The following is a 16,996-nucleotide window of genomic DNA, read 5'->3' on the forward strand; positions in this document are numbered from 1 at the left end:
GATGTGAGGCATGCTAAGCAGTATCAGTATGAAATGCATCCAATGTGGAAAATTACAGGCATTGGACATAAATGAGATAGCATAGAACACAAGATATAATGTATGGAATGTGTAATGAAATTTGTGAAGTTCGATCGATCACAAGAAATGTGAGATTGATCTCACTTGATCGATCTGAGAAACTGAGAAACTAAGTTTGATTGATCTCACCAGATCGATCTGAGAAATAGTATTGATCGATCTGATTGTGTGAGAAACACGAATAGTTATAGATCTGTGACGTGGATGGCACGGGGCCTTCACGAACAAGGTCGTGGGCCCATTAACACAACAAATCAACAGTCCTGATCACTTAATGAAGCCCATACTTCCAAAAATCAAAATAAATCACGAAAAATACAAAAACATATATACACATATATATACATATATATACACAGTGGTTCAAGCTTCGTCAATGGCGGATTCATCATCAAGGAAGATTCGGATCTTACCCACGATGAGAGAGAAGTGGAGATACGAAGGGGTACGAAGGGGTGAGATGCGAACTCGTAGCTACGAAGAGAGAGGGTGATTCGAGATGAGGGTGAGGTCACCAGAGATTCGCCAGAGATGGAAGAGTGGATGGGTACAGCGGCGATGAGCTCCTAGGGTTTGAGAAAGGGTTAGATCGATCTTTGGAATCGATCTACAAACCCTCGGTTTTCATTTTTAAAAACATTTCCCGAGTAGTCAGATCGATCTGACATTGAACTCTTAGATCGATCTAACTGAACTCTCAGATCGATCGAACTGAAATGATCTCTCCTCAAAGTATTTTTGAAATTTTTAATATTTTTGGAAAATAGAAAAATTAAAAATAAAATTAAAAATTGAAAATATGAAAATATTTTTGGAGATATTTTTTTTGTTGAAATTAAAAATTTTGAAAATTTGAAAATATATATATATATATATTTTTTGGGTTTTTGAAGAATTAAAATAAAATAAAATCTTTTTGGGATTTTTGGAAAATAAAATAAAATAAATAATTATAATAAAAATATTTTTGGAATTTTAAAATTAAAAAGTCAAAATAAAGTCAAAGCAATGAGATGAAAAACAGAGATCGATCTGAACAAAATGTTCTATCGATCAGACAGAGAACTAAAAATATGTAGGTTTTTGGGTTCAGAAATTTTTCTAAGTGTTGGAGCTCAAGATCGATCGATCTTGGAGTTTGGATCGATCTAAGGACTTATGATCGATCTGAGAACAAATTCGATCGATCAGACAGAGAGGTAATTTGGATGCAGGTGGATGCAGGTCAAAAATTTTTCTAAGTGTTGGATGCAAGTCAAAGTTCGATCGATCGAACTCTCATTTGAGATCGATCGAACTTATGCAAAATGTTTAATTTCAACATAAAAGTGCATGCAGTCCTAATCACAACTCCTAACAATGCATATGAACCAAAAACAAGTATCTAGACTTCGCAAGAAATGAAAATTTAAGATAGAAATGAGGGAGGAATCGGGTTTTAACACCCTACGAAATGCTTTTGCTAGTCTTTAACGTCTCTAGCAAGACGTTGGGCTCTTTTAGCCCGGATCAAACATCTTGTAATTCATCCCCTCCTTTACGGGGTGATAGATGCTTTGAACTTCACCCATCAAATGGTTCTTTGAAGAACTTGTTGGATTAGGCTCAAAAGAAACTTTCGATCCTTGGTCAATGCAATCTTTGGACTTCCATGCCCTTTCATAGCAAGAATTTGAAACAACACTTTTAGAATACAGGGTTGAAGATGGACTATTTGAAATCTTGGTCTTACGCAAAAGCTCTTTTCTTTCATAATCAAGATCATGACATTTTTCTACAACCTCCACTTCTTCTTCATACTTGTCAAATGAATTGGGGGTTGGATTGAAAATATTCAACTTAACCTTCATGTGGCCAAATGATATCTTTATTATCCCCGTCCTAAAATTGATGTTGGCATTTGCGGTTGCCAAGAAAGGTCGGCCAAGGATAACGAGAATTTGGCTCTTAGGATTGGGGACCGGTTCCGTGTCAATGACAACGAAATCAACGGGAAAGAAGAATTTTTCAATTTTAATCAAGACATCCTCAATGATAACCCTAGGCTTTTTAATTGATCGGTCGGCAAGTTACAAAACTACCGACGTCGGTTTCAAATCTCCTAAGCTTAATTTGACATATACCGAGTATAGAAGAAGGTTAACACTTGTTCCTAGGTCAAGAAGAGCCCGATTAATGACATGGTCACCAATGATACATGAAGTGGTAGGTGAACCGGGGTCCTTAAACTTTTGAAGAGTGTTATGCTGCAAAATTAAGCTTACTTGCTCGGTTAAGACCACTTTTCTAGGTGCTTGGCTTTTGTTCTTCCTCTTTTAGGTGCACAAGTCTTTCAAGAATTTGGCATAAGCTGGAATTTGCTTGATTGCATCCAAAAGTGGAAGAGTGACTTTCACTTGCCTAAACATGTCAATCATTTCATTTACTTTGGCCTTTTGTTTGTCATTTGAAATGGATCTTTTTAAGGCATTCGGAAAGGGAGCTTTTGGTTCAACAACCTTTTCGGAAATTTTCTTTAAAAATTTTTGAAATCATTTTGCAAATCTTTCTTTTCAAAATCACTTTTCAAATCACTTTTCAACATGTTCTCATTTATATGGTCATGCACATGCAATGAAGGAGGAATATGATATGAAACGGGATGGGTGTCAACTTTTGGTTGCACCGGTTCACTCTCTTCATTGGACATACTCACTTGGTTGTCCACAATCTTACCATTTCTCAAGGTAGTCACCGCATTGACATGCTCTATTGTGTGCCCTTTCGATGAGGAATGAGTCTCTATAACAGATTGTTGCTTTTGTGGGGCATTCATAGGCATTTTTCATTTCTCTCTAGCATTCAAAGTACTAGCTATTTGCCCTACTTGGGCTTCTAGCTTTGCAATGGATTGAGAGTGAGAATGTAACAATTGTGTGTTAGCCTCTAAAGTGCCTAAAGAGGTTAAAACTTTTTCTTCAAAAGCAGGACTTCTAGCATTTCCTTGGAAATATGATTGTTTGGGAAAATGAGAATTAGAAAATTGGTTCCCTTGTGATTGATATGATGATCTAAAACCTTGGGAACCTTGGCTTTGCATTGGAGGTGGAATGTATTTTCCTTGAAAACCGCCTTGGGAAGGGTTTGAGCCCTCCCCTTGGTTTTTCCAAGAGAAATTCAGGTGATTCCTCCAACTAGGATTGTAGTGATTGCCATAAGGATTGTTCCCTTGATTAGTAAAAACAGCATTTGCTTGTTCATGATGCTCACTTTGCATATGTCCATGGGGACAATTGGAAGTAGAATGTAAAACACTTGAACAAGTCATACATTTCTCATTAGATGCATAATGAGAATGGTTAGGGAAGGAAGATATTTGATTCGCCGAGTTTTAGTTGATCAAACCTTTGAGATAACGATTTCATCTCGGCAGCAATTTCATTAGAGTGGTCGACTTGATATAAGCCAACACTCTTCCTACCACTAGAATTTTTACCATTCTTCGAAGATAAAGTACGATGCAAAGAATTTTCACTCATGCTCTCATAAAGACGCCACACGTCATCCTCATGCCTATTAATGTAAGAGCCACCTATGGAAGCATCAACCATGCCCTTGTAATTATCCGATAAGCTCTCAAAGAAATATTGAACTAATTGCCATTTGGGTATGTCATGATGTGGACACTTCCTAAGTAATTCATTAAAGCATTCCCATGCCTCATGAAATGTTTACCCATCCCCATGTGTAAATTCTCTAATTGAAGTTCTCATGGCATTGGTCTTAGAAACCGGATAATACTTCTTCAAGAACTCTTATTGCATTTCCGCCCAAGAAGTTATTGAAAAAGGCCTAAGATTGTTAAACCAATATTTTGCCTTGTCTTTAAGGGTGAATGGAAAAAGTTTACGCCTTAAGACCTCTTCCGGCATGTCCATGTATTTCACGGTGGAACATACTTCAAGAAACTCATCTAAATGCTTGTAAGGTTCTTCACTTGGAAGTCCATGATAGTTAGGAAGCATTTGAATGGTTTGTGGTTTGATCTCATAGTGATATGCTCTAAATGGTGGCAATTGAATGCATGTGTGTGCATTATATTCATTAGGCACATAGTGATCTCTTAAAGTAAGAGGTGGATTAGCAAATGGAGGTGCAACGTGGGCACCTTGATTTTGATTTCCTTGAATGATGGGAGGTGGTGGAGCATACATTGGCCTTGGCATTCCCAATGGAACTTGGCCTTGTTGTTGTGGTTGATGAATGAATGGCCTTGGCATGCCTAATGGAACTTGCATGTTATCATGATGCACATTGGGATGGAGGATACCTTGTTGGTCTATGTGACCAAGGTCCTCCACATGGTCCTCATTCTTAATTTTCATTGATGAAATGGATTAACTAGAACTAGCTCTTCCCCTAGGGTTTCGAAAATGGATTCAAGATGAAAATTTAAAGGGACAAGAGTGGGTCTCAATGATCTACGACCATGCATACACAATGCAACACAACAAATAATAACAACAAACGCTTCACCTTCACAACAAATCAATAATCAACAAGCTTCCTCCACATACAATGTTCCCATACTCCTATGCTTTAAACACTAATGCAAAGAACAATAAAATGCCTCCATGTGGGCTCACGATTTATCTAAGAATTGAAAAACAAGCCTCCACGCAGGCCGATGATTTAACTAAGGATTTGAGTAAGAAAAAGCTCACAAAGGTCCTTTAGCACTTCAATTCCAAATTTATAGCTTAGCTTAGCAATTTTTTTTATTTTATGATTTTAGCACTTTTTTTTTTCTTTGCTTGCTTAGCTTTTTGCTTGGAATATCCTTTGCTTGCTCCTAGCTCAATGTACCTAGTCAAACAAGAACAAACACAATAAGTAACACAAAAGAAAATAAAAACAAAGTAAAGACATGATCAAAAGAGTACTAATCCTAATTGACTTCACAAATATGATGTTGCCAATCAATCAATCAATCCCCGGCAACAGTGCCAAAAATTGGTCGGTGGTTTTTCTCGCGCGAATGCGCGATGCCGCACCACAACAAGCTTAAGAGTGTTGATCGGTTGAGTCGATTACAATTATAAATCAACCTTCGCAATAGCACGAATCATTGTAAAATAGGGCTATTGGTCGGGTAAGTCGAACCACTAGGACTGCGCTAATCTATGGCAACCTAAGTGTCTAAAGTCTTTTTAGAATGATAGAGGTGTTCATAGAGGATTTGTTGGTTGTCACTTAAGCTATGAAATTAAAGTGCATCAAATAAAAGCTTGCAAGAATTTAAAGGAGATGAAATACAAGTAAAGAGGACTAGGGAAGTGAATCCGCCTCCATCCCTATACACATGCTAGGTTAGAGCTAAATTGGGGGAAAGCAATATATATATGGTCATGATACATAGCACACTTGGTTGCTAAAATATCCTCAAGAAGCTCATTAAATCTCAAGTAAGCATGATCCATCAAGGGTGAATATGTTTAGACTACCTAACTAAGGTGTAGCTTAACCACATTTACTTGAATGAAAGACTATCAAGCCCTAGATAAAATGATGAAGCACATGAAGGTAAGAAATAAGTATAAATCATCAAAGGTTTCACCTAAGCAATGATCTATCAAAGTCCTCCAACTCCATGCCATTAATACAATTCCATGATCTCACTACCATTGTCACCATGAGAGTGCAAGCAACATGATTAAAAGAATAAACCATCAAAGATAGATAATTGACTCAACATTAATCATTTAAATACATGAAGATCCATTACAAAAGGCAAAATGCTCTAGACTATGAAAAGACCAAAGAATATACATTATAATCCCCAAAATATAGCCTAAATTAGAACATGTTTACAAGGGAAGGGCCTCATCACCTCCCTAGATGGAGGATTAGTACCCATGAAAGCTTTAGAAGAAGGAAGAAGCTTGGTTGTAACCTCCATTTTCGAGCTCCCTTCCTTTGGCTTCAAGAACTCTATCTTTTTCTCCTCTCTCTCTCTCCAAAAATCTTGCAAAGATGAGATATGATTGTTTGTGTGGTTCCCCTCCTTTGTGTAGACATCTTCCCTCCACCAAACAAGGCACAAAAAACCACCAAAAGACATCTCCAACCAACCCATAAAGATGGAAATCAGAGATGATGGAAACAAGGTGCAAGTGGGCTGAAGTGATGGTTCCCGGAGAGGAATCTGCCCAGAGTTCGAGCGCCCGAACTAAGCACTTCGAGCGCTCGAAGTTAGTCCAGTGAGCTCCTTCCTCTTGACCTACTTTGCATAACTTTGGCAGAACAGCCATAACTTTCTGCTCTAAACTCCAAATGACGAACTGTTTGAAGATTTGGAAAGTTAAATCGAAGCTCTAAATATGTCATGTTTAAATGGAAGTCCAGTTCTCGAGTTTGATCGGTCAAAAATGGTGAGCAAAGTCAGATTCCGCTGCTGCCAGAACTTAGCCTTGAGCACATTGCTATTCAAAGATTGAATAAAACACAATTTTTGCTCCTTTTTGGCCAATGAACCTGAAAATAAATAAAAGCGTGCAAATAAAGATAATTTATAAAGAATAATCAAATAATGGATTTAACTAATGCAGCTAAGGGCGCTTGAATATGCAATATTCGGCGCTTATCACACCCCCAAACTTACATTTTGCTAGTCCTTTAGCAAAACTAAAATGAAAAAGTCAATGAAATGACAACAATGGAAATGCTACCACGAAATCAACTATGGCAAAATGAAATATATACATAGCTCGAATATAACTCGAAACAGACACAGGACTGGAGACGGGGTCATTGAGGAGACTACCATGCATATATGAAGCATTGATACAAAAAAAATTGGTTAAACACATTTCAATAAACACGCATCAACATCCTAGTCTATATAAATAACTCAATTGTCATCTCTTGACTGGAAATCAACTCTAACTTCAGTGAAAGTGGATTAGATTCACAACATACGGCTTTTACTTTCTTTTTCCAGTTTCAAGACACAAGTCTTCAAATCGTTGAATTACATTTTAAATGAAGTCCCTAAGGCATGAATTAATTTATAAACAACTTTGTTGCTTATTGACAGTTTATTTTAACTCAAAAATGATACATAAAATGGTTGTGCAATGTTGAAATTCTTTAAGCTTTCTAACCAACCCATATAGCAAGCGTTAGGCCAACAACTCCCAAACCAGATGGCTTTAGGGTGCTGAGCGTAGAGACACTCCTAGGGCTTAATAGCTCGAATTGGCAAGGCTACGAACTCCAACGAACCATGTTTATAAAAATATTTTTGAATGACCGTGTAATGTCTAAGTCTTTTAAGCTTTCTGACCAACCCATATAGCAAGCGTTAGGCCAACAACTCCCAAACCAGATGGCTTTAGGGTGCTGAGTGTAGAGACACTCCTAGGGCTTAATAACTCAAGTTGGAAAGGCTACAAACTCAAACTGGTCAAAATTTATTTATTTATTTATTTATTTTTATTTATTTATTTATTTTTTATTCACACCAAAGGTATCCATCTATTAGGTTCATCAATTCAGATTAACTAGGTCAAGATCACGGTTAATCAAGTTACATGCCTCACGGTTAAGTTTCCAATGTGCATCTGTGCATTGTGAAGCATAAAAGAGTGGAAAATCCAGCGAGAATCTAATTAAGACATTTATACAGACTAATTTGAATCCACATGATCACTTTAAATTCACATTTTTCTTTATTTTCAAAAATTCACAATTGCTTCTATATCCACGGTATTAAACATATGCTTTATCTCCGACAAGTTTCAAATTATACTGTCATTGCTTAGCAAAAACATGGAACCAACAATGCAAGTTGCACCCCCAAACTGGAAGTACACATTGTCCTCAATGTGGGAGACAAAGATGGAAAAAATAAAGGGCAAAGTGGATAAAAGGAACAAAAATACCAAGTGGAGCGACGAAGGCAAAGGTTTCCAGCTATATAAAAGCGCAAAATGCGTCCCCTAAACTTGAAATGTGCCACCTGTAATGAAACACGAAGAAAAGGCAGAACAACGACAAAAATAGTAACAAACAGTAAAATATGGACGGAAAATTTTCGAAAAGAAGATAACAGGAATGCTAAAGGATTTTTATTCATAACAACATGATTACAAAAGGAACTGAAAGTCAATCATGTTGAACCAGAGCAACTTGTGCATAGCACAATCCTAAAGTTGAAAAGTAAAAGAAAAATAGAAAGGAAACATACATAAATATGAAACAAAATGAAAATGTCCAACACTGGCAACTATCTACGGGGCCGGGGGAAAACGGGCGAGGATGGCATTGAGAAGGGATTGAGTCTCACACCGGGCCTCCTGTGCCACGCGACGGTCCTCCGCCGCAACACGGCGATCATTTGCAGCAAGGCGACGGTTTGCTTCGGCACGAAAGTAGTCCTCACGCACAGTCCGAGTGTAGTCAGCCAAAGAAATCTCAAAACGATCCATCCGCTCATGAAGACGGGCAAGACTAGCCCGGATGAAGGCTTGGTCGGGCGGAAGATCAACAGGAGGCTCGTCCCTTTCAGCGTCCTCCGCCATGGGGTCATCCTTAGAAAAAGGAGGAGATGGAGAGTGGGGCAAATGAGGAGCAGCGAGCCGAGGGTTCCGAGAATGGCTTAGAACATTGGTCTACCGGCAGAGAGTAAAAGTTTAAATCTTTTTGCCCCTTGGTTCATGAAGAAGAACTATGAAGCCCTTGTACTTCAAGAGCTTGATAACAAAGAATGGTAATGGCAAAGGCCGATTTTTAAGACGCTGCTGTCGTGCGTTGATACACTCGTCCCAAAACCGCATAAATGTGTCCCAAATGAGTTCTGGGACAGAGAACCATTTGCCTTGGTCCATGGCATACAAGGCTTGCAACATCAGGCCTCGGCGCTCGGTGCTGTGCGCCAAAGGGTAAACATTATGCTTGAGAACGGAGTCAAGGAACCAAACTCGCTCCGGAAGGGTGGATTTGAGGGTAAAGCTCCGAGGGCGATGAGATTCATCCACGTTGTAAATGGCAGCGACAACCTGCTCCATAGTTAAAGTATTCGGCTCCTCATATAAAGGGAGATTCTCACGATTGACAATGTCATCGGGGCACTCCAGAGGACAGCCAGAGACTGCCACCATGTCTGCAAGAGTGAAGGAAAAAGGGATGCCATCAATGGATGTGGTGAGAGTGACCGGCGGCTCTTCGGGGCAATTAAGATTCTGGAAGAAGAGCCGCACCACACGGGGGTAGATGACCTTGGAAACGGGTTGGCAAATGTGCTGAAGACGCCAGTTAACTAGCTCCGCGATAGCCCATGAAGTGGTGGGAAGAGTGTCAAAGACACCCGTGAGTGGGAAGAGAAGCTCATAATTGAGCTCTTTGTTGAGCTAAGGGGCTCGGGGCTATTCATAAGGAACGATGGGAACATCCTTAAAGGGTCTAGGACGACGGGAAGGGCCGGCACGAGACATTTGGAGAGGTGAACTTGGTTGGGGAATTTCAACGAGCACCTGGTATGCATAAAGAAAGAAAGGATGTGAGAATGAGAGGAATCTATGAAGAAACCCAAAAAATTTCAGACACAATGCTCTCTATGATAGAGCATAGCAACAAGCACAATTAAACTCCAAAGATTTGATGCCCATACTCCTCAAATGTAATATAAAAAACACAAAGATTGAAGAGAAAGAGGGAAGAGACATACCTTGGAAGAAGAGTAGAGAGAGGCACAGATGGAATGAAGAGGAATAGTGGGGGTGATGGTCATATATAAAGGGATGGATGAAGAAGAAGGAGAGGAGTGGGATGTGGGTAGGAGTTAATGGAGGAAGAGAGGAAGGTGGAAAGGTTGAGGTTGTGGGTGATGGAGGGAGTGGGGGGGGGGGGGGTAGGAGTTAATGGAGGAAGAGAGGAAGGTGGAAAGGTTGAGGTTGTGGGTGATGGAGGGAGTGGGGGGGGGGGTAGGAGAGAAGTAATGGGAGAGAGAGAAGTTGGAAATGGAGGGAGGAGGTCGTGGGTTGAGGAGCTGGAAAGACACAGGAGAGAGAGAGATCAGATTTAAAAACTGGGGAAGGGGGGTTTAAGCGCTCGAAGTTAGGCCTTCGAGCGCTCGAACTTGAGGCAGTGAGTTTCGAGCGCTTGAAGTTGAGGCAGTGAGCTTCGATGGACTTTCAAGCGCTCGAAGTGTGCACTTCGAGCGCTTGAACTTGAGACAGTAGGCTCTTAATTGAAAAATGGAAGTTTCAAGTGCTCGAAGCTTGGACTTTGAGTGCTCGAAATTTGACCAGTGAGCAAAGCTTGGGTGAAATGACTGAAATTGCCAATTTGCCAACATCTCTTCAATGCATGAATGGAATTTGGAGAAAATTTTCCAATAATGCGTTAAAAATTAGAGGTTATACACATGTGAAGCTTTCCAAAGATCCAATAAAATTGTCAGATGGAGCTAAAAATTTCCAAGTATGAAAACAAGGGTTGTAGAAGGCCTAAGAGAACCAGTTTGAATTGTTGGACACAATTTAAGATAATTCCAGATAAGTTTAAATTTTGGCTTTCCTTAGGAATTTCCCAGAAAATTTCAAAGCCCAGGCAATGAAAATGTAGAGAAGCCTGGAAATAGAAAGAAGTGCTTCTCATGCTGTGCTAAATTTAAAGTCGATAGCTAGACGAAGCTAGAACAGGCATCAATCCTCGTAAATTGGGTATGTCAAGAGGACTTCCTCAATTTTTTGGGTTGGGACTATGCCGTCAATGCAAGGCTTAAGCCATTGGCCATTAACTTTAAAGAGCGATCCTCTTGCCAGATCTTGGAGTTCGATTGCTCCATGAGGGAAGACAATAGTGACGATGCATGGACCATCCCATCTTGACCGGAGTTTACCGGGAAAGAGTTTCAAGCGGGAATTGAAAAGCCAAACCTTTTGTCCCGGGGTAAAAGACTTGCTAACAATGTGCTTGTCATGAAAAGCTTTAGTCTTTGCCTTATAGATTTTGGCATTTTCGTATGCATCATTTCGGATTTCCTCAAGTTCATTCAGTTGCAAAGCATGATTAAAGCCGGCCTGTTTGAGATCAAAATTTAGCCTTTTTATGGCCCAAAAGCACGGTGCTCTAATTCTACTGGAAGATGACACGCTTTGCCAAAGATAAGTCGATTTGGCGACATGTCAATGGGTGTCTTATAAGCCGTCCGGTAAGCCCAAAGTGCATCGTCTAGTCTTAGTGACCAATCTTTGCGGTCTGGTCGAACCCTTTTTTCCAAAATGTGCTTTATCTGCCGGTTAGAAACCTCTACTTGACCACTCGCTTGAGGATGGTAAGGTGTAGCAACCTTATGGATGACGGAATACTTAGAAATGATGGATTTAAGATAACGATTTCTGAAATGTGATCCGCCATCGCTGATGATTGCTCGGGGCATACCAAAATGACTAAAGATGTTAGATTGAATGAACTCGATCATAACTTTATGATCACTGGTTCTGGTGGCCGCGGCTTCCACCCATTTGGAAACGTAATCCACCGCTACAAGGATGTACTCGTAGCCATAAGAAGATGGAAATGGTCCCATGAAGTCGATTCCCCACACATCAAAAATTTTAATTATTAATATGGAATTGAGGGGCATCATGTCTCTTTGGGACATGGATCCGAGCCTTTGGCATCTTTCACATGATTTACAGAAATTGTATATATCTCGAATCAAGGAGGGCCAATAGAATCCGCTTTGAAGAACTTTGTGAGCGGTCTTTTTGGCACTGAAATGGCCTCCACAAGTAAGAGTATGAGAGAAATTGAGAATGCTTGTGGTCTCAACTTCGGGAATACATTGCCGGATGATTTGGTCCGGGCAGTATTTGAATAACACCGGATCTTCCCTAAAGAAATGCTTGACTTGGGAAAAGAACCGGTCTTTCTCTTGTTTGGACCAATGAGTTGGAATTTTACCTACCGCAAGGTAGTTAACAATATCCGCAAACCATGGAAGATTTGCATGGGAAATCTGGAAGAGTTGCTCATCCAGAAAAGAATCACGGACAACAGCGAAATCGGACGATTTTTTAATGAGTAAGCGAGAAAGATGATCGGCGACAACATTGTCTGCCCCTTTTTTATCCCGAATTTTAATGTCGAACTCTTGAAGTAAGAGTATTCATCGAATCAAGAGTATTCATCGAATCAAGCGGAATTTGTCCAAGGCATAAACTACAGCTAGCAACTATTTTTCAGTAGTTGTGTAATTTAATTGAGCATCAGAAAGAGTTCAACTAGCGTAATAAATGACGTATGGGAGTTTGTCCATACGTTGGCCCAAAACCGCGCCTAATGCATAGTCGGATGCATCACACATGATCTCAAAAGGAAGAGACCAATTAGGCGGTTTCATTATTGGGGCAGATGAGAGGAGAGTGCGAAGTTTAATGAAAGCTTCCATACAAGCTTCATCAAAATCGAATGGAACATCCTTGGCTAAGAGATTACACAAGGGCCGTGAGACTTTGCTAAAGTCTTTGATGAAGCGACGATAAAATCCGGCATGGCCAAGAAAAGAATGGATTTGACGGACGGAATTCGGAGGAGGAAAATTAGAAATTAACTCAACTTTGGCCTTGTCTACCTCGATTCCCCGTTTAGAGATGACATGACCTAGAACAATGCCTTCTTGGACCATGAAATGGCTTTTCTCCCAGCTTAGAATTAGATTTGTCTCCTTACATCTTTGGAGTACAAGAGATAAGTTGTTGAGACAAGAATCAAAGGAGGAGCCAAAGACAGAAAAATCGTCCATGAAAACTTCCAAGAATTTTTCAACCATATCGGAAAATATGGACATCATACATCTTTGAAACGTTGCAGGAGCATTGCATAGCCAAAAAGGCATGCGTCGATATGCAAAAGTTCCAAAGGGACATGTGAATGTTGTTTTCTCTTGATCTTGGGGGGCGATTGCCACTTGGTTATAGCCGGAATAACCGTCAAGAAAACAATAGTAACTTTGGCCGGCTAGCCTTTCTAGGATTTAATCAATAAATGGTAATGGAAAATGATCTTTTCTAGTTGACGAATTGAGCTTTCGGTAATCAATACACACACGCCACCCGGTGGTGGTTCGTTGTGGCATGAGCTCACCCGTTGAATTTTCAACAACGGTGAGACCGAATTTCTTGGGAACAACTTGTGTGGGGCTTACCCACGTGCTATCAGAGATGGGGTAGATGATTCCCGCATCTAACAATTTTATTACTTCCTTCATTACCACTTCCTTCATGTTAGGATTTAACCGGCGCTGAACCTCTCTAGTAGGCTTTGCGTCATCCTCCATATGAATGCGGTGCAGACAGATGGAGGGGTCAATTCCCTTCAAGTCAGCCACTGCCCAACCAATAGCTTCTTTGTGCTCTTGTAGCACCGCTAAAAGGTTAGTTTCTTGGTCCTTTAGAAGATACGATGCAATGATGATCGGGAGAGTTTGATTTGAGCCAAGGAATACATACTTGAGATAGGCCGGGAGTGGCTTAAACTCAAGTAGTGGTGGAGATTTCAAAGACGGAACCGGAGGAGTAGTGGAAAGCTGAGGAAGCGGCTCTCTTGGAATTTTCCAAGGGGAAAAATCCATGATAGCGTCGACATCAAGCAGAGAATTAACTTCTTGGATGGATTGGTCAATATCAAAGTTTAAGAAGTTGAAATGAGACATGCAAGTCTCAAGGGGGTCCTTGCTTAGAATGAAGGGGAGAGATTCTTCAACCACTTCATCAATGACATCAACAAGAAAACAATCATCCTCATTAGAAGGATGTTGAATTGCATGAAAGATATGGAGTTTGACTTGCATGTTTCCAAAAGCAATGTCCATCACCCCGGTTCGGCAATTAATTGATGCATTAGCCGTAACTAAAAATGGCCTACCAAGTATCACTGAAATATGCTTTTTTGGATCGTAGACCGGTTCCGTGTCAAGAACCACAAAGTCTACCGGGAAGTAGAATTTGTCCACTTAGATGATAACATCCTCAAGAATGCCTCGTGGATGCTTGACCGATTTATCGGTAAGTTGCAAAACCACGGAAGTCGGCTTTAAATCTCCCAGGCCAAGCTGTAAGTAAACTGAGTATGAAATTAAATTCACACTAGCTCCTAAGTCAAGGAGGGCCCTCTCGATTTTGCTGTCACCAATGACACAAGAGATTGTGGGGGCACCCGGATCCTTATACTTTGGAGGAGTGCTATGCTGAATGATATCACTAACATTTTTAATTAACCTCACTTTCTTTGGCAAATGACTTTTAGAATTGCGCTTTTGAGTGCACAAGTCTTTGAGAAATTTTGCATAGGGAGGAATTTGCTTGATAGCATCCAAGAGGGGCAAGTTGATCTTCACTTGCTTGAAAACTTCCCACATGTCTTGAATTTTACAATTCTTGTTCCCTATGTGTGTTGACTTTTGAAGACGTTGCGGAAACGGAGCTCTTGGCTCATAAGTAGTTTCCACATTTGGGTTAACATGTGGGGATTTCCGTGAATGGCATTTGGATAAGAAGAGCTTGGAATTTGATTGGAAGAGCTTGAATTTGGATTTCTCAAAGGAGGTTCTTTTCCATTTTTGTCTCCATCAACCTTGTTGTCAACCACTCTACCACTCTTAAGGGTGGTAATTGCTTGAACATGCTCATGACTCGGCCCACTCGATGGAGGGGTTTCATCAATCGCATGCATCCCTCTAAGATTTTCAAATGGTTGAGCAGGAAGCTTACCCTTGTCCTTTTGAAGTAATTGGTTCACAGAGTTAGCTATTTGGCCCACTTGATTTTCGAGCTTAGCTATGGATTGAGTATGAGAGTGAACCATTTGAAGAGTAGGCTGCAAAGATGTCAAGAGTTGCTTGTTGGAGTCTATGATTTGCTTGTTTAATGACTCCATCATTTGCTTGTTTACAGCCACAATTTTATTAGTTGGGTAGACCGGAGGTTGATTAGAGACATTTGGATTATACGGAGGATGGTAGCTTGAGGAGGCTGGAAATTGCTTATTTTGAAATTGAGGAGGGGGCTGATTTTGATGCCTTTGATTTTGGAATTGGGAATTTTGTGGGGCTTGTTGTCGCCACAAAAAATTAGGGTGATCTCGCCATCCCGGATTGTAGGTATTGGAATAGGGATTATTCCCGGATCTTGAGAACATGGCATTAGCTTGCTCTTCATTTGGGTTGGAATATTGCTCCGGTGTGGGGCAATCTTCCGTGAGATGGAATGGACTAGTACATGATGAGCATACCGAACTTGCCGAATTTTGAGATAATGAAGGAGAGAGATGTGGTACCATCAATTGATAGAATTTATGAGCTATGGCATCCACTTGGGATGATTCCTCCCTTATTGATTTTAGTTGACACGGGTTGGTGTTCTTTGCATTGGTTGAGGTCGGAGCCCTACGAGAATTATGTTGAAGTGAATTTTCGCTTAAATTCTCTAGTAGGTTCCAAGCCTCATCTGCATTCTTGGACATGAACATCCCGCCACAAGAAGAGTCAACCATGAATCTATGGGGTTCGGTTAAGCCAGCATAGAAAGCTTGCACTAATTGCCATTTTGGAATCAAATGATGTGGACATTTTCTAAGAAGGTCTTATAGCCTTTCCCAAGTCTCGTAGAGTTGTTCTCCATCCGTTTGAGAAAAACTAAGAATGGAACGCCTCATTTAGTTGGTTTTACTCACCGGATAATACTTCTTAAGGAATTCTTGCTGTAATTGAGCCCAAGAAGTGATGGAATTTGGAGTGAGTGAGTTTAACCAATACTTTACCCTATCTTTTAAAGAAAATGGGAAAAGATGCAGATGGAGTGCATTCTCAGGAAAACCTCTCAACTGGATGGTCGAACAGATTTCAAGGAATTCATCAAGATACTTATACGGATCTTCATTATCAAGGCCATGGAAAGATGGAAGCATTTGAATGGTACTTGATTTGATCTCATATTGAGCCGCATTAATGTTTGGCATCACTATGCATGAAGGTGAAGCATATGTGGTAGGGATGAAATGGTCCCTGAGAGTCATTGGCTCTTCATTTGGAATTTCGGCCCTAATTCCCTCATTTCTAACATCTCCTACATTTTCAGCCATTGTGTTAAATTCAGTTTCAAGCTCTCTTATGCTAGAAGATTCCCTAAGGTTTCGTCTAAGCGTTCTTTCAAGTGAATTTATGTCAACTAGCGAGTCAAGAATTGGTAGGGAGAGCGATCTACGGCCAAACATCAACAATATATAATGCTATCAATGCTACTATTCATCATTCCCAACTCCACATACGATGTTCCCATTCTCCTCAATTATCAAGACAGAATTTAAATGGCCACGACAAGGACCGATGCTTGTACAGGAAATTTAAACAAGATAATAGCCTTAACCAGGGCTTTAAAACTGAATTATCACTAAGGTTAACACATGCACAATATATTACAAATTCGAAACTAAAAGGCCAAGAAACTTGCCTAGAGTCCCCTAGACTTACAAATTTGCTAGTGTTCCCTCAATGAGCCCTTAGTTCCTAGAATCTCACACACTTACAACAACAGAGTTGTCAAAACCACACAAGGAAATATTCACAAAACACAATATTAACAATCAAACTAAAATTATCCCTAGAACTTCGGTTGCTAATCCTTTTGCAGTCCCCGGCAACAGCGCCAAAAATTGATCGGTTGAGTCGATTACAATTATAAATCAACTTTCGCAATAGCACGAATCATTGTAAAATAGGGCTATTGGTCGGGTAAGTCGAACCTCTGGGACTGCGCTAATATATGGCAACCTAAGTGTCTAGAGTCTTTTTAGAATGATAGAGGTGTTCATAGAGGATTTGTTGGTTGTCACTTAAGCTATGAAATTAAAGTGCATCAAATAAAAGCTTGCA

At 40.2% G+C, this 16,996-nt stretch overlaps 1 pseudogene; it reads left to right on the forward strand.

The window, feature by feature from the left end:
* Positions 1-3,729: 3,729 nt before the first annotated feature.
* Positions 3,730-3,828, forward strand: LOC132302061 (small nucleolar RNA R71; annotated as a pseudogene).
* Positions 3,829-16,996: the final 13,168 nt, after the last annotated feature.

The sequence above is a fragment of the Cornus florida genome, unplaced genomic scaffold (assembly GCF_030987335.1).
Source record: "Cornus florida cultivar Cherokee Brave unplaced genomic scaffold, ASM3098733v1 CherokeeBrave_3.0.0_Hap2_Chr03, whole genome shotgun sequence".
Taxonomy (NCBI): Eukaryota; Viridiplantae; Streptophyta; class Magnoliopsida; order Cornales; family Cornaceae; genus Cornus; species Cornus florida.